Raw genomic sequence first — 11739 nt, 5'->3', positions numbered from 1 at the left:
TTAAAATGGCCATTATCGATTCTTAAAACTGATACTCAGCAAAAGAGAGGCTGTGTTTCGTATTTTCACTGAAATTGAAAGGAGGCAGTTGTTATCGGCTCCGTTTTGTTATAAATATCCACACAGTGAAGATGACGCTCATGCAGCACGGCGCCTCAACATTTCTGCTGTCTAAAGCAGGTCGCACACCAGAAGCGCCGCTCGGCGCCGCGACACGGCGCGTACATGACAGTTTAAAGTATCACACACCAGAAGCAGATCGCACACCAGAAGCGACGCTCGGCGGCGCGCCGCGCAGCGCCACGTATTTTAGAATTCTAATCATAGGTTTCTATCAGGATACACACACCGGCGCCGCAAGTCGGCGGCTGTCGGCGGCGCCCGGCGACGGCTCAGGACGCAGTTCATTTTTCAGCCGCGCCACAGAGCGCCATCTGATTAGTTTCATGTTAAATATCATTCGAATGTGCGCGTCTGGTGTGTGATACTTTAAACTGTCATGTACGCGCCGTGTCGCGGCGCCGAGCGGCGCTTCTGGTGTGCGACCTGCTAGACGCGCACATTCGAATGATATTTAACATGAAACTAATCAGATGGCGCTCTGTGGCGCAGCTGAAAAATGAACTGCGTCCTGAGCCGTCGCCGGGCGCCGCCGACAGCCGCCGACTTGCGGCGCCGGTGTGTGTATCCTGATAGAAACCTATGATTAGAATTCTAAAATACGTGGCGCTGCGCGGCGCGCCGCCGAGCGTCGCTTCTGGTGTGCGATCTGCTTTTAGAGTTTTCCAGCTCTTTTCATCCCCGCTTCTAGCAGCACACTCCATTTCCGCATTACTGGATCTGTAGCAACAACAGACCGCAAGGGATGATGGACAAGCATGGGCTGATGGCAATTGTAGTTTTCGTTACCTCCCGTTCGCTTCATTCGCCTGAGCAAATTTTCTCAGAAGACCTATAGTTTTACCGAGTCATGCGACTTCGGTAATATCGAAAAAAATTAATATTGCGGTATGACGGTATTTACAATACCGTTACATCCCTAATATACACACAATACATATTTACTCTACACATATACACACATGATAGATTCTTTACACACACACACTCCATACTTATGCAGACATGATACACTCTATACATATACACACACACAATGCATATATACTCTATACATATACACACAATACACTACATACTTATACAGATGAGACACTCTATACATATACATTCTTTACACATACTCTCCATACTTATGAAGACATGATACACTCTATACATATACACACAATGCATATATACTCTATACACATACACACATCATACACTCCATTCATATGCACACATGATATATTCTATACATATACACTCCATACATAAACAATCCTGTCATGGTCTGGGATAGAACCCAGGTCTTTGGCATGAAAGGTGAATGACATACCCACTGAGCTACTGGAAGCTGATAATACACACTGATAGACTTCATACATATACACATATGATATACTCCATACAAATACAAAGATGAGAAACTCCACACATGATACACTCTATACATAAACACACGATACACTAGATACAAATGCACACATGATACACTCCATACATATGCAGACATGATACACTCCATACATCTGCACAAATAATACACTCTACATATACACAGATGATACACTCCATACATATGTAGACATGATACACATACAATACACTGCATACATACACACACACACATGATACACTCCATACAAATATGAGAAACTCCATACATGATACACTTTATACATACATGATACACTAGATACATATGCACACGATATACTCCATAAATATGCACACATGATACATTCTATAAATATACACTCTATGCATATGCAGAAATGATACAGGATACATTTTATACATGTACACTCCATACATATACTGACATGATACACTCTCCATACATATACACAAATGATACATTCTATACATGTACACTCCATACAAAAGAAGACAGTATATACTCCATACATATACACTGCTGTCAGGGTCTGGGATAGAACCCGGGTCTCTGGCATAAGAGGTGAATGACATACCCACTGAGCTACTGGAAGTTGATGAAACCCACCAAAATATACACACGTTACACTCCATACAAATACAAAGATGAGAAACTCCATACATGATACACTCTATACATAAACACACATGAAACACTAGATACATATAAAAAGATGAGACACTCCATACATGATACACTCTACACATACATGATACACTAGATACATATGCACACATGATACACTCCATACATATGCACACGATACACTCGATACAAATATACAGATGCAACACTCCATACTTATGCACACATGATACATTCTATAAATATAAACTCCATACATGATGCACACTACATATACACTCCATACATGATACACTCCATACATATACACAAATTATACATTCTATACATGTACACCCCTTACATATACACTCCTGTCAGGGTCTGGGATAGAACCCGAGACTCTGGCACAAAAGGTGAATGACATACCCACTGAGCTACTGGAAGTTGAAAAACTCCATAAATGATACACTGGACATTCCACTATACAAATACACAGATAAGACACTCCATACATATGCACACATAATACATTCTATAAATAAACACTCCATACATATGCAGACATGATACACACACAAATGAAACACTCCATACATATGCACACATGATGCACTTCATACAAATACACAGATGAGACACTCTTTACATATACACACAATGCATATATACTCTATACACACACAAACACACACAATACACTACATACATATATACAGATGCAACACTCCATACTTATGCACATATGATACATTCTATATACACTCCATACATATGCAGACATGATACACACTACATATACACTCCATACATATGCAGACATGATACACTCCATACATATACACAAATGATACACTCTATACATATACACATGATACACTGGACATTCTACTATACAAATACACAGATAAGACACTCCATACATATGCACACATAATACTTTCTATACATATGCACTTCATACAAATACACAGATGAGACACTCTATACATATACACACAATACATATACATTCTTTACACACACACACTCCATACTTATGAAGACATGATACACTCTATACATATACACACAATGCATATATACTCTATACATAAACACACATGATACACTCTTTACAAATACACACGATACACTCCATACATATGCAGACATGTTACACTCTACATATACACACCTGATACATATATCCTCTACATATGCAGACTTGACACTCCATACATACAATACATCTGCACACATGATATATATACACATCATACACATGATACACTCCATTCATATGCACACATGATACATTCTATACATATACACTCCATACATATACACAAATAATACACTCCATACATAAACAATCCTGTCATGGTCGGGGATAGAACCCGGGTCTGATAGACTTCATACATATACACATATGATACACTCCATACAAATACAAAGATGAGAATCTCCATACATCTGCACAAATAATACACTCTGATACATTATATATTCCATACATATACACAGATGATACACTCCATACATAAACAATCCTGTCATGGTCTGGGATAGAACCCGGGTCTTTCGCATGAAAGGTGCACACACACTCCATACTTATGCAGACATGATACACTCTATACATATACACACAATGCATATATACACACATGATACACTCCATACATATGCAGACATGATACACTCTATACATATACACACCTGATACATATATTCTCTACATATGCACACTTGACACTCCATACACCTGCACACATGATATATATACACATCATACACTCCATTCATATGCACACATGTTATATTCTATACATGAACACTCCATACATATACACAGATAATACACTCCATACATAAACAATCCTGTCATGGTCTGGGATAGAACCTGGGTCTTTCGCATGAAAGGTGCACACACACTCCATATTTATGCAGACATGATACACTCTATACATATACACACAATGCATATATACACACATGATACACTCCATACATATGCAGACATGATACACTCTATACATATACACACCTGATACATATATTCTCTACATATGCACACTTGACACTCCATACACCTGCACACATGATATATATATACACATCATACACTCCATTCATATGCACACATGTTATATTCTATACATGAACACTCCATACATATACACAGATAATACACTCCATACATAAACAATCCTGTCATGGTCTGGGATAGAACCCGGGTCTTTGGCATGAAAGGTGAATGACATACCCATTGAGCTACTGGAAGTTGATAATACATACTGATAGACTTCATACATATATGAGAAACTCCATACATGATACACTCTATACATAAACACACGATACACTAGATACAAATGCACACATGATACACTCCATACATATGCAGACATGATACACTCCATACATCTGCACAAATAATACACTCTACATATACACAGATGATACACTCCATACATATGTAGACATGATACACATACAATACACTGCATACATACACACACACACATGATACACTCCATACAAATACAAAGATGAGAAACTCCATACATGATACACTTTATACATACATGATACACTAGATACATATGCACACATGATACACATGCACACGATACACTCCATACATATGCACACATGACACATTCTATAAATATACACTCTATGCGTATGCAGAAGTGATAAAGGATACATTTTATACATGTACACTCCATACAAAAGCAGACAGGATAAACTCCATACATATACACTGCTGTCAGGGTCTAGGATAGAACCCGGGTCTCTGGCATGAGAGGTGAACGACATACCCACCGAGCTACTGGAAGTTGATAAATCCCACCAAAATATACACATGTTGATGAGAAACTCCATACATGATACACTCTGTACATAAACACACATGAAACACTAGATACATATAAAAAGATGAGTCACTCCATACATGATACACTCTACACATACATGATACACTAGATACATATGCACACATGATACACTCCATACATATGCACACGATACACTCCATACAAATATACAGATGCAACACTCCATACTTATGCACACATGAAACATTCTATAAATATATACTCCATACATGATGCACACTACATATACACTGCATACATATGCAGACATGATACACACCATACATATACACAAATGATACATTCTATACATATACACATGATACACTGGACATTCCACTATAGAAATACACAGATAAGACACTCCATACATATGCACACATAATACATTCTATAAATAAACACTCCATACATATGCAGACATGATACACAAACAAATGAAACACTTCATACATATGTACACATGATACATTCTATACATATGCACACACGATGCACTTCATACAAATACACAGATGAGACACTCTATACATATACACACAATACATATATACTCTAAACATATACACACATGATAGATTCTTTACACACACACTCCATACTTATGCAGACATGATACACTCACAATACACTACATACATATATACAGATGCAACACTCCATACTTATGCACACTCCATACATATGCAGACATGATACACACTACATATATACTCCATACATATGCAGACATGATACACTCCATACATATACACAAATGATACACTCTACTCATATACACGATACACAGATAAGACACTTCATACATATGCACACATAATACATTCTATAAATATACACTCCATACATGATACACACACAAATGAAACACTCCATACATATGCACACATGAGACACTCTATACATAAACACACAATACATATACATTCTTTACACACACACACTCCATACTTATGAAGACATTATACACTATACATATACACAATGCATATATACTCTATACATATACACACACACAATACACTCTTTACAAATACACACAATATACTCCATACATATGCAGACATGATACACTCTATACATATACACACACCTGATACATATATCCTCTACATATCCACACTTGACACTCCATACATACACTCCAATCATATGCACACATGATACATTCTTAACATATACACTCTATACATATACACTTCATACATAAACAATCCTGTCATGGTCTGGGATAGAACCCGGGTCTTTGGCATGAAAGGTGAATGACATACCCACTGAGCTACTGGAAGTTGACAAAAATCACAAAAATATACACACTGATAGACTTCATACACATACACATATGATACACTGCATACAAATACAAAGATGAGAAACTCCATACATGATACACTCTATACATAAACACACGATACACTAGATACAAATGCACACATGATACACTCCATACATTTGCACAAATAATACACTCTACATATACACAGATGATACACTCCATACATATGTAGACATGATACACATACAATACACTGCATACATATACACACACATGATACACTCCATACAAATACAAAGATGAAAAACTCCATACATATCCACACTTGACACTCCATACATACAATACATCTGCACACATGATATAAATATACACATCATACACTCCAATCATATGCACACATGATACATTCTAAACATATACACTCCATACATAAACAATCCTGTCATGGTCTGGGATAGAACCCGGTCCTTTGGCATGAAAGGTGAATGACATACCCACTGAGCTACTGGAAGTTGACAAAACTCACAAAAATATACACACTCATAGACTTCATACACATACACATATGATACACTCCATACAAATACAAAGATGATAAACTCCATACATGATACATTCTATACATAAACACACGATACACTAGATACAAATGCACACATGATACACTCCATACATTTGCACAAATAATACACTCTACATATACACAGATGATACACTCCATACATATGTAGACATGATACACATACAATACACTGCATACATATACACACACGATACACTCCATACAAATACAAAGATGAAAAACTCCATACATGATACACTTTATACATACATGATACACTAGATACATATGCACACATGATACATTCTATAAATATACACTCTATACATATGCAGAAATGATACAGGATACATTTTATACATGTACACTCCATACATATGCAGACAGGATACACTCTCCATACATATTCACAAATGATACAATCTATACATGTACACTCTAAACAAAAGCAGACAGGATACACTCGATACATATACACTGTTGTCAGGGTCTGGAATAGAACCCAGGGGCCTCATGTACGAAGACTTGCGTGGAAATCTAACTAAAACATTGCGTACGCACAAAGCTGTAAATGTGCGTACGCAGAAAAAAATTCAGATGTATGAAACACTGCGTACGCCGAATCTCACACATATTCTTTTGTACATCTGAATGAACGTGCGACTGAGCGCAACAAGCACGAGCACAAAACCCCTCCCTGCCTCCTCCCCCGTATGAATATGCTAATGACTATGCTAATGGAAAAACCCAACGAAAAAGCAACGGCAAAATCAAGCAAAAAGAGAAACTTTGAACAGAATGTGAATTGGAGGTGCTGCTTTCGGAGGTAGACCGGAGAAAAGCGGTGTTATTTGCAAGTTTGTTCTCCGGAATTAACAACAAAAGAAAAAAATAGAGTGGGAGAGTTTAGCTGATGTGGTCAACACAGTTGGGTCTGAACATCGCACTGAGTGCATTAACAAAAGAAATAGTGTGGTTTATATCTGTAAAATGTTGCAGGACACTTAACAGTCTCAGTGGCGCTACTTGTAAGACGCATGTGATCATGAATTGATACGTTCGAGCATGAGCTCGGCTCGAATCCAGCATCTGATGAACTCTTTCTTGTTTTTTCCCCCGCTACATATCAGATTTTGCCAACTATTTATCACGAGAAAGACAAGTAGGAAACATCAATAAGTTCATATCAATAAGCATCATATTTTATTTGCACATTTATTGAATGGAAATGTTTCTGATTCACGCATGCAAATTCATCTTCAGATAGTGTCTTTATAGCAATGTGCGTGCAGTAGATCGCTCAGATTACATTGGGAAAACAGGCGACTGCTGCAAATTGTGCTTTAATGTTTAGCTGGTCAAATGTATGGTATGGAAACCTTACATACCTGCTGAACCCGTCTCATACAGCTGCGATTGCAAGGCTCAGACACTTTGTAGAGAAGAATTTAACACAACTGCCTCTAGGAGTCGCCAATGGAAATAAAACAGACACGCACAAAAAATGTGCGTACGCCAGCCAGAAAGCTGCCGTGAAGCTGCGCACATTCCCACGTTCAGTTCATTGTTAGTAAATCCAAACGTGAGCGATTCTGAGCGTGAAACCTGGCGTACGCAAAGTTTTTGTGCGTACGCAGCGTTGATACATGAGGCCCCAGGTCTCTGGCACGAAAGGTGAATGACATAGCCACTGAGCTACAGGAAGTTGAGAAACTCCATGCATATGCACACATGATACATTCTTTAAATATAGCCTCCATACATATGCAGACATGATACACACCATACATATGCACACATGATACATTCTTTAAACATAGCCTCCATACATATGCAGACATGATACACACCATACATATGCACACATGATACATTCTATACATATGCAGACATGATACACTCTATACATATGCACACATGATACACACACACGATGCACTCCATACAAATGGACACGATACACACTACATATACACTCCATACATATACACAGATGATACACTCTATACATCTGCACACATGATACACACAAATGATATACTCAATACATATACACAGATGATACACTCTTTAATTATACACACATGATACATTCTATACTTATATACAAGAGCATATTCGGGAGCAAGAAAAACACTATATCAAAAAGCTGCGTTTCCTCATGAGACTACAGTGCATGCCCGCGTGAGTGAGTGAGTGAGTGAGTGAGAGAGAGAGAGAGAGACACAGACACTCTCAGTCGGAGGGTGGGGCGGAGGTAAAAGCTGTCTCGCACAAGCTTCTCCACAGATACAGACAGAGAAGGCTCGGCTGAGCGAAAAGAAATACGCAACGTTAGCTCTGTTAGCGCGGTAATTTAGACAATAGACTGTTGACAGAATAACGTTAACGTTCTTTTATAAAGGTTAAAACGATGCTTGTGCAGTTGTGTCGAATAGTATGCACCTATGGGAGTTATATGGTTCGTCTACATTACTGTCTTTTGCAGACAGCAAGATATATGCTATAGGCTAGTTAACCTTAGCATAGCTTCCCGTCACTTTTTATTAACTTGAAACTCCTCAAATACATTTGGGCACCCGAATAGAAACAGAGTGAGACTGCTTCTAAGCCATTTCTTAGTCCTCCACCAGTCAAAAACAAAAAACAAAAAAAACCATGTTCTTTGTGGAAGAATTTTACAGCCAGTGGAGCTGCAGATAAAACAAACTGATACTGTATAATGTGTGCAAAAGTGAAATCGGCAGAGATATTAAACATCTGTCAACATCTTCTATGCATAATCATTCATTTCTTTTTGGCTAAGTCCCTTTATCAATCTGGGGTTGCCACAGTGGAATGAACCACCAATTTATCCAGCATATGATTTACGCAGTGGCTGCCCTTCCAGCTGCAACCCAGCACTGGGAAACATCCATACACTCTCTTTCACACACATACAATAGGGACAATTTAGCTTACCCAATTCACCTGTATTGCATGAGTTTGGACTGTGGGGGAAACCGGAGCACCCAGAGGAAACCCACGCCAACATGGGGAGAACCCAGTCAGGGCTCGAACCAGCAACCTTCTTGCTGTGAGGCGACAGTGCTACTCACTGTGCCACCGCGCAACCTTCTATGTAATGTATTATCACATGCACTAAAAGCATCCTCTCCTGATACTGTCTGTGAACCCCCCACAAGCATCAATCCCCTCTATATATATAGGAGAAGCATTTTAGCAACGAAACCAGCCGTGTATAAGTACATTTAGACTTGTTTTCAGTGTCTGTGTATGGTTCTAGCTGTATTCTAGCTGTTTTTCAGCTGTTTGTGATGATTTTGTGCCCTCCGTGGACATTTTGATTTGTTTTCAGCTGCTTGTGGATGGTTCTAGCTGTTTGCTAACTGTTTTCAGCTGTTTGTGACTGTTTTGCGCCCTCCAAGGACATTTAGACTTGTTTTCAGTGTTTGTGGGTGGTTTTAGGACACTTACACTTGTTTTCAGTGTCTGCGTTTACATGTAGAAAGTTTACTTACTGATTCTTTGGTTACAGCAAGACCTTGCAAATCGATCGCAGACGGTTTCACAGCCGCAGTTTCGGGTGTTTTTACTCTCGAGGCGTGTCCAGCTGAATTCAATCAGCTAGTGCTCTGGGTTCTATATAAGCAGCTAGTCTCACAGCGGCAGCGGTCACGGCAGCCTCGTGTGAAGACCGACGAGTGTAAAGACCATTGACTCTACCTTCACCATTGACTCTACCTGCGCGACTCCACCAAGCAAAGACACAGACAAAGCATCTGAGTACTTATTTATTTTACTTTATCTTTGCACTTATTATTGTTTTCATTGCACTTTCATTATGTTTACTAATTCCTGTTGTTACTATCACTCGCAATGCACGTGAGGTACGCTCTATACTTAATCCTCAATACCTTCGTTCAATACAAGTATCTGCTATTTCACAATTCTCTCTCCCTGTGGGCCTCTGAAATTGTCAACCTGCTGTGAACAAGGCAGATTTTATTACCTCCATAGCTACACATTCTAACTATAATCTCATGGCTCTAACTGAGACCTGGTTGAGACCAAAGGACACTGCTACACATTGCAGCTCTTTCTGCTAATTTCTCTTTTTCCCACACTCCTCGTCAGACAGGGAGAGGGGGTGGGACTGGACTACTGATTTCCAAAACATAGACATTTACTCAGAGACTCTGACAAAGATCAGCTCCTTTGAATTCCATGCAGTCTCCATTATCCACCCCTTCTACATAAATGTGGCTGTCATCTACCGCCCACCTGGTACATTAGGTCACTTCTCAGATGAACTGGATGTTCTTCTCTCATCTTTTTCTGATTATGACACTCCCTTGTTGGTGCTAGGTGACTTCAACATCCACATCGAAAGACCACAAGCTAATGACTTACTGACTATGCTTGCCTCATTTGACCTCAAAAGAGCACCTACTTCTGCTACTCACAAATCAGGTAATCAGCTGGACCTTATTTACACTCGACAATGCTTCGCTGACCAAACACTAGTAACTCAACTACACAAATCGGATCATTTCCTTCTGTCTCTCAACATCCACATTACTCCTGAGCCGCCATACACTCCAACACTAGTTGCCTTTCACAGAAACCTACGCTCTCTATCACCCAATAGACTATCCACCATTGTTTCAGACTCTCTTTCTCCACCTTGCAAAATCTCTACACTAGATACAAACAGTGCCACTAATACACTCTGCCCCACACTAGCATCATGTCTAGACAGACTATGTCCTCTTACATCCAGGCCAGCCCATGCCAGTTCTCCTGCACCCTGGCTCTCTGATGTTCTCCATGAGCATAGCTTAAAACTTCGGGCACACCTCATAACATACCAAACTCTTCTGTCTTCTTTCTTGGTTGAGGTTACTTCTGCAAAACAGTCATACATCAA

General features: G+C 39.1%; 1 long non-coding RNA gene across 1 annotated transcript; it reads right to left on the bottom strand.

The window, feature by feature from the left end:
- Nucleotides 1-4614: 4614 nt before the first annotated feature.
- Nucleotides 4615-7766, bottom strand: LOC147842849 (uncharacterized). The gene is made up of 3 exons (XR_015498562.1): nucleotides 6964-7766; nucleotides 6151-6438; nucleotides 4615-5937 (listed from the first exon to the last, which is right to left on the bottom strand). It is a non-coding gene; the product is annotated as an uncharacterized LOC147842849 (long non-coding RNA).
- Between the last annotated feature and the right edge of the window lie 3973 nt (nucleotides 7767-11739).

Source organism: Danio rerio, chromosome 8, assembly GCF_052040795.2.
Source record: "Danio rerio strain M-AB ecotype USA chromosome 8, GRCz13ab, whole genome shotgun sequence".
NCBI classification, from domain to species: domain Eukaryota; kingdom Metazoa; phylum Chordata; class Actinopteri; order Cypriniformes; family Danionidae; genus Danio; species Danio rerio.
Note: the sequence above shows the minus strand (reverse complement) of the source record. Positions and strands in the feature narration are given on the sequence as shown.